General features: G+C 44.7%; 2 non-coding genes across 2 annotated transcripts; one reads left to right on the top strand and one right to left on the bottom strand.

Annotated features, from left to right (window-relative positions):
- Positions 1-677: 677 nt before the first annotated feature.
- trnaq-cug (transfer RNA glutamine (anticodon CUG)) lies at positions 678-749 on the bottom strand. The gene has a single exon. It is a non-coding gene; the product is annotated as a tRNA-Gln (tRNA).
- A 135-nt stretch (positions 750-884) lies between these two features.
- Positions 885-956, top strand: trnae-cuc (transfer RNA glutamic acid (anticodon CUC)). The gene has a single exon. It is a non-coding gene; the product is annotated as a tRNA-Glu (tRNA).
- The last annotated feature ends 11,059 nt before the right edge of the window (positions 957-12,015 follow it).

The raw sequence follows: 12,015 nt of genomic DNA, 5'->3' as shown, positions 1-12,015 counted from the left end.
GCACCTGTTCGGGACGTACCCTGTAGAAATTCCTGTCAACGATAAAAGGATCAAACGGTGGAGAAAAAGCCCGCAGGATGTTTGTCAAAACTCTGTTTGTGGACTGAATGGCTTTCCCAGATTAGCAGGGACTGTTTTTGGTATTGACTGAGGGACAGTTGTAAAAGACAACCTCTCACCGGACCTCTGGCATACACCAAAGAAAGCCACCTCACCTCTCCCCCGGATCTCACAAAACACAATCCCCCCCGCCCCCAGGGAAGACAGACCGCAATCGGACTCGGGCTTGCACCTTTTGATTGGATGAACGGCCGCAAACATTCTATGTCATTTTCTTTTAAAGCTTCACTCGTGCTTGTAAAAAACCGAGGTCTCACTGAAAGAATGCCCTGACGTGGTTGCTTCCAAGCTAGCTGGTTTACAAAGTTCCTTTTCGCTTTAACGATGATTTCCAAGAAGGGAAATAATCTATCTGTAATCTGTCAACACAGGCACCTTCTTCTCCGTTAAGCCACGCGGTCACCACCAGGAATATGAACGCACCAGGCCGACCCGGAGTTTTCGCCAATTCGTCTCCAAGCCTCCCAAGAGGGAACATAAACAGGCCTTATTCGCAGACACAGGCCCTCACGCAGGGAGACCACCGCTTCACCGCCGCTGCCCCTGCCAAGGGCCCCAGGTCCCACCGAGACTTGAACTCGGATCGCTGGATTCAGAGTCCAGAGTGCTAACCATTACACCATGGAACCAAGCCGGCTGCCCACCTCTTGCCCGTGATGAAGGTTTCTGCTCTACGCACACGTCTCGCTCTGTCGCACGGCCAAGTCCAGAGTGAGCCAAGTTGCGCCCAGAGTGCAGCGTGTGGCGGGTCACTTCCGGAGCCGTCCCTGGTGGTCTAGTGGTCAGGATTCGGCGCTCTCACCGCCGCGGCCCGGGTTCGATTCCCGGTCAGGGAAGGTGGATCTGTTGCTCTTCCTCTAGGACCTGTGAGTAGATAGTAGGGTTTTTTGGGCGCGGCCTATTTTGTTATGACGTATGCCCTAAGCTTATTAATATTCCTACGTCATAATTGGGGGGCGTGATTTTAGAGTTATTTCCTTAATTATTCCTACGTCATATCCGTCAGAAAGTGTACACCCCTAAAACCCTGAACAACAAGGCCACCCATAAAGACCCCCCCCCCCCCCTTGAAGGCAACGCCCCGAAACTCTCCTCTCTATTTAAGACCCCGCGCTGCTTTTAGGCAATACCTCTTTAATTCTCAGCATCTGAAACATCCCGCTTCTTCAACATGTCCAGCGACATCAACATGAAGCCCCGCAAGAAACAATCCCGGGCAAGGGTTCCTGTACTCACCAATTTGAAGATTGAACGCTCCTGGGTGTTGTTCTGGGGGGGTCGACGGGGTTACCGCTTTAAAAGGGATCCCAGCTATGTTGGAGTGGAGCTTTTTGCTTTGGGAGAGAAGGAGGGTACGTTGGAACCTTTTGAGACGGTGATTGAATACTCTTTTGAGGACTGGTTGAAGGTGATGGCATGGAGAGACCTGGGGCTTGTGGATAAGACTCTAGAAGGCTTGCAAGAGGGTCCAAGAGAAGGCGAAACGGAGTCTCCGACTCAGAGTTTTGAAAGGTGTGAATGGGAAAGCTTGCAGAACTACGGTACAGTGGTGAAGAGTCTATCTCTAACTACTGATCGTAAGGTTTTGTTTAGCAGTACCCTGATTACAAACCCTATTGAAGGGGTTGTGGAGGATCCAGAAAAACAGGTTACTGAAATTATGTTTGACGCCGTGGACTGGCCGTTCTTGAAAGAGGTCATAAACTGTATAAATGATGGTTTTGACATCTTGACCAAATGTTCACAACTGGATTCTGTTAGAAGGAGAATATGCTGGATTATGGATTATATATCCCCCTTGAATGACGACGACGATGATAAAACAGACGACCTGTGGGGGGTTGGAGGGGGGTCTGACGGCTCAGGGTCTACTCTCTTCTAAGAGGGCGGTGTGTCGTGACGTAGTGAAGAGATAGGATAAAAGGCGCAACAATTCATTCATGGTTTAAAATTAAAGAGAATGTCTTACCCGAAAGCTGCGGACGTCGACAGGCTCTACAGGCCTCTTCAAACCCGGGATCACCCCTGGTTCTATTCCCCAGATTTTGTATACACTCCGGAACCCTCTGACTGCGGTTACCCTCCAAGACCTCAGACCCCGGTCCCTCAGGACGAAACAACATGCGGAGCGATGGATGTCCAAATGAGTCTCGGGGATCCCCAGCCTCTGGAGCTCATGGAGGGCCTCGATTTTGCCGAACTGTCTACCGTCTGTGCGTCTCAGGAGGGGGTCAGTCCAATGGATGTAGAAACACCCCACAAACCACCAGGCGACCCAATGAGCATCGGACGGTCTCGGGGGCGTGATGAAGACGCAGGATTTATGCCCGGGGTAGGTGTCCAAGTAAGCAGAGTGGTTAAAAGCACCCTGGTGTATATTCTGAGTGCTCTCATCGACCGAGCTCTGAAAGAAGTCTGTCGGGGGTGTGAAGTGAATCACCCCAGTCAGTTGAGATACAGTTGTTTGTTTGAACCAGACCGTTACTATTTCCTGTTCTATTTCAACGTGTTTTACAGAAGACTGAACAAACCGTGGCTGAAACCGGCACTAATCAAGGCTCTGTCTTACTCCCACATACATGTCATTGCTGGACAAGTCCAGAAAATCATAGATGAGATTTTGCTGGAGCTGAAAAAGGAGCCGTTTATAATAGAGAAACTTGGGCAGCTGCTCAATGACCTGGATGAGCCAAGTAGAAAAACCGCTGGCAAGCTAAAAGCTTATTTCTTCCGTAAAGAAGTTAAAGCTGGGGGCAGCGACGAAGAATTCGACATCTACGCCACTGATTCAGACTCTGACCTGAACTAAGGGACTTTGAACATGGGGAATGTTCTGGACTGCTGCTGCAACTGGTTCTGTCATCAACACTCTGCAGCTAACCTGAGAGCGCTATTACACCATGTGCTTGACAGAAAAGTAGCCAACGCGAGCCTTTTCTCTACAGATTTAACCATCGATGAGGATCAACTTTCAAACCTGGAAAAGTTAATGGTTGCTGTAACAAAGACCGGGGGGTACGAACACTGGGATGAAGCGCTCAAGGGGGCCAAGAATGATATTAGGCCATTTCATCAACATCTGTATGACCTTTTACTGAGCATGTTTAATACCCCTCTGTTTACTTTTAAAATAGGTCATATTGTTGTTTTATTTACATATGTAACTGAGGTGTGTGCCTACAAGATAAAGAAACAGGTATTTGTTGATATAGATCAAGTAACCAATCATCTGATTTCTTTTTGTCTGGACCGTAGAAAAAATTGTTGTGTATGTTATACTTTTCTCAAATGTCTAAAAAGGGGTATCTGCTCTCCTGAAGTTGAATAAAAAACCTTGTATAAAAACTTTGCGCATAGTGTGGGTCTGTGTGTTTATTTGGCAGAATGACTCGGCAAGCTCCCCAAATGCATGAACTATACTACAACCCAGCCAAGATTGGGGGTTTGGCGGGTAAGAAGGGTTTTCAAAGAGGACTCGCTGAGGCCGGCGTGAAGGTTAATGATGTGGTTGTTTCAGAATGGTTACGGGAACAAGACGCCTATACCTTACATAAACCTCTCAGGATTAACTTTAAAAGAAACCGTGTATATGCAACTGACATAGACTCACAATGGCAAATGGATCTAGTCGATATGTCAAATTTATCAAAACATAACAATGGTCACAAATTTATGTTGATGTGTATCGATGTGTTATCAAAATATGCCTGGGCTCGCATTCTACATAACAAAACAGGTCGGGCGGTGACAAGGGCCTTTGAGGATATATTGTCCCAGGGACGATGTCCTAAAAAACTGCAGACTGATAAAGGAAAAGAGTTTCTCAACAGAGAATTTCAGAATCTACTGAAGAGACACAAAATACATCATTTCACCACCGGTAATGAGCTTAAGGCATCGGTGGTGGAGAGGTTTAACCGCACCATAAAGACCAAAATGTGGAGATATTTTACAGCGGTCAACACGTTCAAGTATTTTGATAAAGTTCAGGATTTTATCGATGCTTACAACCAAGGGTATCACGCCAGTATTAAAATGAAGCCTATAGATGTTGATCAAAGTAATTCTTTTAAGGTCTATAAAAAATTATACGGCCCATTTATTAAGAAGGGGAAAACTACTTATAAGTTCAACATCGGTGATGTGGTTCGCGTTTCAAAGCTAAGGAGTACTTTTGCCAAAGGTTATGAACAAACATTTTCTGACGAATATTTTACAGTTACCGAACAGGTGGCTAGAGACCCCCCCGTGTACCGGTTAAAAGACTATGACGGGGAGGATATAGAAGGAACGTTTTACGAAGCCGAGTTACAAAAAATTATTGTGGGTAAAGACATTGTATACAGAGTTGAAAAGATATTAGCTGAGAAAACCCAGAACCGGAAAAAATATGTGTTGGTGAAATGGCTTGGATGGCCTGAAAAGTTCAATAGTTGGGTCCCGGAACAACAGGTTTGTGATATTCAAGCCTTATAACAACATGCCCGCTGGTGTGATGGGGTCATTACTTTCGATACTCAAGATGGAATCAGGAGGCTTCTACGTGACTCTACCCAGTAACGCCTCTCTCGATATATACCCTAAAAATGAAATATCCAGTTACACGGTACAATTTGGAAAATCTATAGATCTAAGGGGGTCGTGGGAAGTGGGGTTGGCGGAAATACAGTATCCTTACACTTGGGCTGTTTTACAAGATAAGGATGCCACCTTCGCCATTTTTGACGATGTTAAAAAGAGTCAATGGACATTCACGATGCAAGGAGGTTATTATGACAATGTGGATACAATATTAGATGAGATGCATAAACAGTTCTCAGAAGGCACCCCCAACATCAAGCTATATTACAACCCTATTAAAAACAGAGTGTACAAGGTGTCAAAACCTGGTATTAGCATTCAAACCAAAGGACAACTGGGGCGTATATTAGGGTTCTATTCTGACACAGAGAGCAGGTTCTCAGAAGTGGTGGCACCCTTCCCGGCTGACATCAGTGGCGGCTTTTACACTCTTTATGTGTATACGGATATCATAACACACCAGAGGGTCGGGGATAGCTATGTCCCCCTTTTGAGAAATGTACTTATTAAAGGTAAAAGCAATGACATGGTCACAATTACTTATGACAAGCCACACTACGTACCAGTCTCAAAGACCCACTTTGACCATGTTTTCACAGGTGGATGTGACCCTGGGAGATCGGCTCATTAGTCAAAGCAGCAATACTTACCCCTATAGGGCCATGATGGAGTGTATCCTTAATTATAGTGAGGAGACCCTAAGCAAACAGTTCAGCCCCGGCCTTTTCTTCAAAGACACCCCGGAAGCTATGGACGACCAGGATCCAGAGGGACTCAATAAGGGTTTGCAAAAAAGAACGGCCTTTTCAACAGAAGGGAGGACCTTTGAGCTAATGGGACATATTCATGCAGACATATTTTTCCAAGAAAAACTCATGCTCAACGGGGTAGACATTAAAATTAAAATGATCCGTAGTAAAAGTGCTTTTTGTCTGATGACCCCTGATACTGAAAAATATAAACTGACCATATTATCGGCCTCGCTGTTTGTGAAAAAAGTATCCGTCTCCCCGGCGGTTAAACTAGGACATGCGCAGGCTTTAATGACGGCAAACGCCAAGTACCCGATCGAAAGAGTCTATATGAAAGTCCACAGTATCCCCGCAGGGACACGGGTGATGAACCAGGAAAATCTGTTTCTAGGCCAGCTCCCAAAACAGGTTATTATAGGTCTCGTGGATAATGATGCATTTACCGGGGTTTACAACAAGAACCCCTTTAACTTTAAACATTATAACGCGGAATTTATAGCACTGTACGTCGATGGTGTGCAGGTTCCATCCAGACCTTTTCAACCTGACTTTGAAAACGGCAACGCGGTTCGTGAATATTACAGTCTAGTACTGGCTACGGGTCGCCATCTCAAGGATCAACCTCTGCTGATCGATCGCCGGGAATACTGCAGCGGTTACACCCTGTACGGTTTCAACCTGACCCCTGACGAAGAGTGTGGACAACATTTTTCACTGATGAAGACGGGCAATATGCGTTTGGAGATGCGTTTCAAGCAGCCTCTACCACGCACTGTAAATATGGTCGTGTATGCTGTGTTTGACAACATTATTGAGGTGAATCAGAGGAGAAACGTTCTGTATGATTATTATTAAAATGAACACCAGAGAGCTCAACCACATCATGAATGCCCTGGACGGCTCACGGAAAGTGTTTCAAGGAGTCTACGCCTGCGACCAGCTGCCTAAATTTAAGATCAAGAATTTACCTGCAATGTACATAATCAACACACACCCTAAAAATATGCCCGGAGAACATTGGCTGGCTATTTATCTAAGGGAGGACCGCCGTGGGGAATTTTTTGATTCCTATGGAAACCCCCCGGATTTCAGACCTTTCCCTCGGAAGATCAATAACTTTCTGCTCAACAACTGTCAAGAAACCATTTACAGCGGTCGTCAAGTACAAAGTCTTCAGACCTTCACTTGTGGTCAACACTGTGTGTTTTTCTTATATCATAGATCTAAAGGAAGGTCATACCCCGATATTATGTCCTTGTACAGTGAGGATTTAGGCCAAAATGATAAAAAAGTGGCAGAGTTTGTCAGGACACTGTGGACCCCCCCTTATAACACAATTACTTACGACCCTAGCCAGCCATGTATACAGATGGGGTGTTCTTGTGAGGATTTTAAAAGATGTCATGCGTGTTAAAGTGAAAAAATAATGAAAACAGCCTTTGAATCATTAGTTTTGTTTTTATTCAACACAAATCTTATACAAAGCAGGGTTATGTTATAAATAAATGTACAACATTTGAAAATAAAAATAAAAAATAAAAAAATTGTTTGTCGGTTCCTTATTTACAGGGGAGACAAATAAAAACATGAGATTAATAAGCTTCCCAACGATGGATAGATCCTGAGGAGGGTTGCTCAACACGGTCAGAGTAATGAGATATCGGCGTCAGATCAGTCACCACCTCTTTACACAGACGGATTTTTTGTCGCGTTTCCTGGTTAGGGACTGTTGATTGGGGCATGTTCAGACAGGCCATCGCCTGTAGGAAAGCATTCCAGCCTACAGGTCGGCGACTATCGGGTACCTTATTAGTGCTAGTGACACTCTTCAACAAATCAAACATGTGTGAACCTTTGATCAGTTGTCCTTTAAAAACAAATTCACCCTGTTCATTCCAAGTCGTTACCCGCGGTTTCTGAACCATTTTGTGCAGAATATATTCTGCATGTCTTTTGCTTCTGGCCGGCATGTTTCTCAAAACATCCGTTACAACATCTCCCTCTGAACTCTCAACAGGTTCGGGCACCGCAACATCTTTATCAACCGTACCCCCCGCATCAGTCCCAGAACCATTTTCTTGAGAGGCCATGGTTAAAGTTAAAATGTTTTGATCTTTTTCACCCTGTCTAACCAGACGGAGGTAGCGCTGTAACGTGTTGCTATACATCTGGGCTTTGGAATACTGATTTAAATCGGCCCTGGCCAGTATAGCTTTCATTTCAGAGTCCAGGTTGTTTTCGGCCGTTTGTCTAATGGGCTCTGGCCCGACAACATTTTTTCTCAGTTTCTCAAGCTGCTCCTGAGGGATCAAAAACATTTTCTGAGCATATTCCATTATTAACCCACTCTGGAAGCTAGAAGACTGGTTAGGAAAGGCACGGCTATGCTCAACAGCGGTCCTATAAAACCTCCGGTTTGATTAATCTTCTTTCTTTTTCTTTTAATAGAATACTTCTTATTAGCGATGATCTTGATAACCGCTTTTTGTTTTTTGAGTTTAGAATGTTGAGAAGGGGTTAGGGGTATATTACCGCGTAAGATGTTAAAAGCTATTTCACACAGGGTCTCGATCAAATCCGAGGGGGCCCCTGCCAGCACAGCTTTCCTATGGCGCGGGCTCCCCTCAAATAACATTTGCAAAAGCGGCAGATTTCTTTTAATCCGAACAGACATTCTTATTTATTTCCTTTTCTTTAGCACATACACTGCCGGCCAATCGGGCGGGCACAAACCTGTTCTGAGGCGAAAGTCTTCTGGGGTTTGTGCTTTTAAGTCCACAATCAAGTACCCGTAGGGTTTTTTGGTGGCATCCTCAAATGCCTCCAAAAAGAATTTGGTCTGGTTAGGGTACATTTGACGAGCCAAGACGGTGACCTGTAGTTTATCTCTGGGGTTTTTAAAAAGAATTATATAATTGGCATTTAAATTAATAGTGCGGCTTTTTTTACCTTGAAAAAATAGATTTTGAACTAAATAAATAATACTTAAATTCCTATGATGAGTGTACTTTGTGAAAGCTTTTTCCACTTCACTGTTGTCACCGGCCTGCTCCATCAGGTCATCAAGGATCACTAGATTAGTTTGTCCGGGCGGGAACAGGTCATCGTCACACAACGAGGCGGGGAGACCTTGCACAAATTTCAGATTATTTTTTTTTGATGCCAAATCATCGTAGAGAGGTTGCCAGCAAGAGTAACACCACACTATGTTGTCAAGAGCTTGGGACACGGTTGCGTCCACATCTTCTATGATGTTCTTTATAAGATAGCTCTTACCCGAATTGGAGGGACCGGCTATAATACAGGAGAAAGGGTGTTGAAGTCTGTTATCAAAACCACTGCTAATATCCATAAGGCAGAGTGGTATAATCAGTCTTCAACACTCTTTTATTGTACACCACCCTTAACCGTTTGTTTAGTGATCTATTTTCCAATGTGTACCCCTTTTTATTGTGATAGATCTGATTTCCGGCTGTAATAATCTCGCGAGGAGGCGCGTCTTTCTCGGTTACAAAACTTTGTACCAGGGTCGTCAGAGACTTGATGTTAATGAGCTTGTTGTTACAATGGTTCAGAGTGAAACCCTTAACTTTCATACAGGTCTTACCCGCAGCCGTTCTGTATGCGTAAGTCTTAGGACCCCCTGAAACAAACTCCACTATGTGGTCCTGAGGATCTAGCTCGCTCGTTAACTCCCCAAGGTAGTCCCCGAGGGGAGGGACCCAATCCCCTGGCCTGGTGACAAAGATTACAGAGTCAGTATCATGATAGAGCGTGCGTTCCTGCAGCTGATCCATTAAGTTGTACAGTTCAAGCCGGGCGTAAGCCGTGGTAAAAACCGCTATGAAAACATTAACGTTTCCCTGTTTGGTGGGGAAATCTTTAGGGGCCCTCCACTGGACCTGTGCCACGTGGTCATTTAAGAATTGAAAGTGTGATACTGCATGTTGTTTGGAAAAGATAAATTCTATAAACTGTTCAGGGGTTTTAATCAAGGTTGTGTTTAGACGGTTATTTCTTTCCCCAAACTTACCCCACAGACTGTTTAAAATCAGTTTGGACATTTGTCTCTTGGCGGGGTTTACAGTTATGTTCCCCGGCTCTAGACGGATCCCTTCCTTTTCAAAATATTGCTGAACGTACCGCTCTTTGGCAGCGGAGTCAACACACCATGAGGGATAGCCCGATGCCTCCTGTTTCCCTTTCAGATGGGTCATAATGTACTCAGCAAAAAGAGTATCAGATTTTTCAGAAAAATGCCAAACCTCATACACCTTACCGACTCTGTAACCTTTCTCCACCGCCTTGTCAAGCTCAATGCTACACCAGACACCCGTCAGCGCTCTCTCGTCATCACTGTGCAGACAAGAGGTATTTTGATTTTCAGTTTCCACACACGTTCTACACAGAGGGAACATCAATTTTCCCGAACACCTGTAAGGCAACACGGGTAGGAACAGCTCACGAGGAGGGTACATGGTGACTTTGATCAAACCAAAGTACTGTCCGATTTCGAGAAAGTCACGATAAACAATGGTTGGATGCCCCACCGGGTACATTTTGGTCTTGTTGACATAAGGGTACAGACTGGTGAAATCATAGTAATCTACTCTCTCACCCTCCTTTACCTCATAATGTAAACAGAGGGCGTTGGTACGACCCCCAAATAACGCATCCCTGGGCTCTAGACGTTCAGGAAAGTCCAAGGTTTCCATAAACCGTTGTACCTCCACATCCTGTTGCTTCAGGGTCGTCCACGCGTGTTCCCAAATCACCAGTACATTCAAACCATAGGTGTTTTTTAAAGTTTCAATTCGTTCCTGGAAATCATAGTACATATCACCGCAGAGTTTTTGTGTTACGGGGTTAAAGGTGTTTGGGTCGAAGCACTGAGGACAGCCATGGTAAATACAACCAGCAAACTCATAAGCGGTACGCCGCCCGGACACGTCGCTAAAACCGTCTAAGTAGTAAGGACCCATTTTGACTTCCCCTTGATTTAAAGCATGTCTGATGAAGATGTTATCCCGGGCACTCAGATATTCCAGCCACTGTATGGAGACAGTCGAAAAGTTCTTTTGTCTAGCACGATAGTTGTCAGAAGTGGTGTCCGCTATAGTGTTTTTCTGCAAGAAATTGGATCGATACATTTTCATGCAGAGAGACGCTATGGTCACACTTTGCAAAGGGTCGAGACCCGACGTGTTGATAACCTCGGTGCGGAAACGCAAACAGGCTTCTTTAAGGATCTCCACATCATTTTTACAATAAGCGGCCATCTCTTCTCGGAAATCAAAAACACCCCCCTTAACCGTATTGTACCATTTAAAGAATTCCTCCCTCTCATGAGACATCATAGTATCAACCCCATAATAAGAGGCGGGCGGGTAGGACCCTCGATAATTTTGAGTGTCCTTAGTATTAAAAAAATGGCAGAACCAACCTTTCTTCTGAGCCTCAAAACCCAGAGCTTTAGGCAAAGCGCTCAATTTCATGGGGAGGAAATTTAACGAGTCTATGTAACGTTGGTTGAAAGCCTCGTTGGTGAAACACATGATCTTGCTACCCTGAGCTATTATTTTTGGGGTCACCCCATTTTCCACCAGATACTTCATCAATATGTAAGAATCATAACCCTTAGCATTGTGGGCAATAAATGTGTAATTGAGGTATTTTGGACCGCGATACCGCGTAAAGAAATCCCTGACACAACTCTCACCGCTAGCTGACCACTCACAATCCAACATGTCAATACAGTGTATATAATTAGCAACATGGACCCCGTTTTCTTGCCGGCATTCAAAATCAAAAAAGACATACCGGTTGTGCGGCGGCTCCTTTTTAACCGGCTGAATAAAGCACTGGTGTTCAGACCCCGGGGTTAAATCCGCATTACAGATCCTACATCTCGGTTCCAGACATTTGTGTGGTTTAACCTCATGAAAACGGTACTGGAGGCAACACTGCGGGCAATATTTAGTTTGATCACAATAACTCCGTTTTTTAACCCCCTCAGCAGCGGCCCTCTGCACCTTATGTTCGGAAAAACAGAACGCGGAGAGACAAATCCTTAAGCAATCTTTACATCGGATGGTAGGGGCCAAACCCTTACGACATTGCGGATTGAAACAGACGTTACAGTAACCGTCACAGCGGTGCTTAAGCTTATCATTGAAGGCCTTATAACACCAATGACAAACATACGAACAACCCAAAAAAGCCGTCAAACTCTTTATTCCAAAGTAATGACTATCACTTAGGAAGAGAAACAGTGTCTGTGTATGGGTTTCAGGATGTGTCTGAAATTTCACAAATACTTCCTTTACCTCACAACGGTACCACACAACAATTTTTAAAGACAACAACTCCTCAAACATGGCAATGTCTGAAAAGGCAACCATCTGTTGAGAGTTTAAGCCGGCCCTCTGATGAAGCATTAAAGCCTCTTGCATAGCTTGGGGTTCAGGCATGTCGGGGGTGAGTAGTTTTATTAAACTGTAAGCAAAACAGAGCTTATTGTCCCCATTGGAACTCACCACTAATTGCCTGAGCTTGTTCCTAA

The sequence above is a fragment of the Amia ocellicauda genome, unplaced genomic scaffold (assembly GCF_036373705.1).
Source record: "Amia ocellicauda isolate fAmiCal2 unplaced genomic scaffold, fAmiCal2.hap1 HAP1_SCAFFOLD_125, whole genome shotgun sequence".
Taxonomy (NCBI): domain Eukaryota; kingdom Metazoa; phylum Chordata; class Actinopteri; order Amiiformes; family Amiidae; genus Amia; species Amia ocellicauda.
The sequence above is the reverse complement of the archived record's forward strand: the minus strand, read 5'-3'. Positions and strand labels throughout refer to the sequence as shown.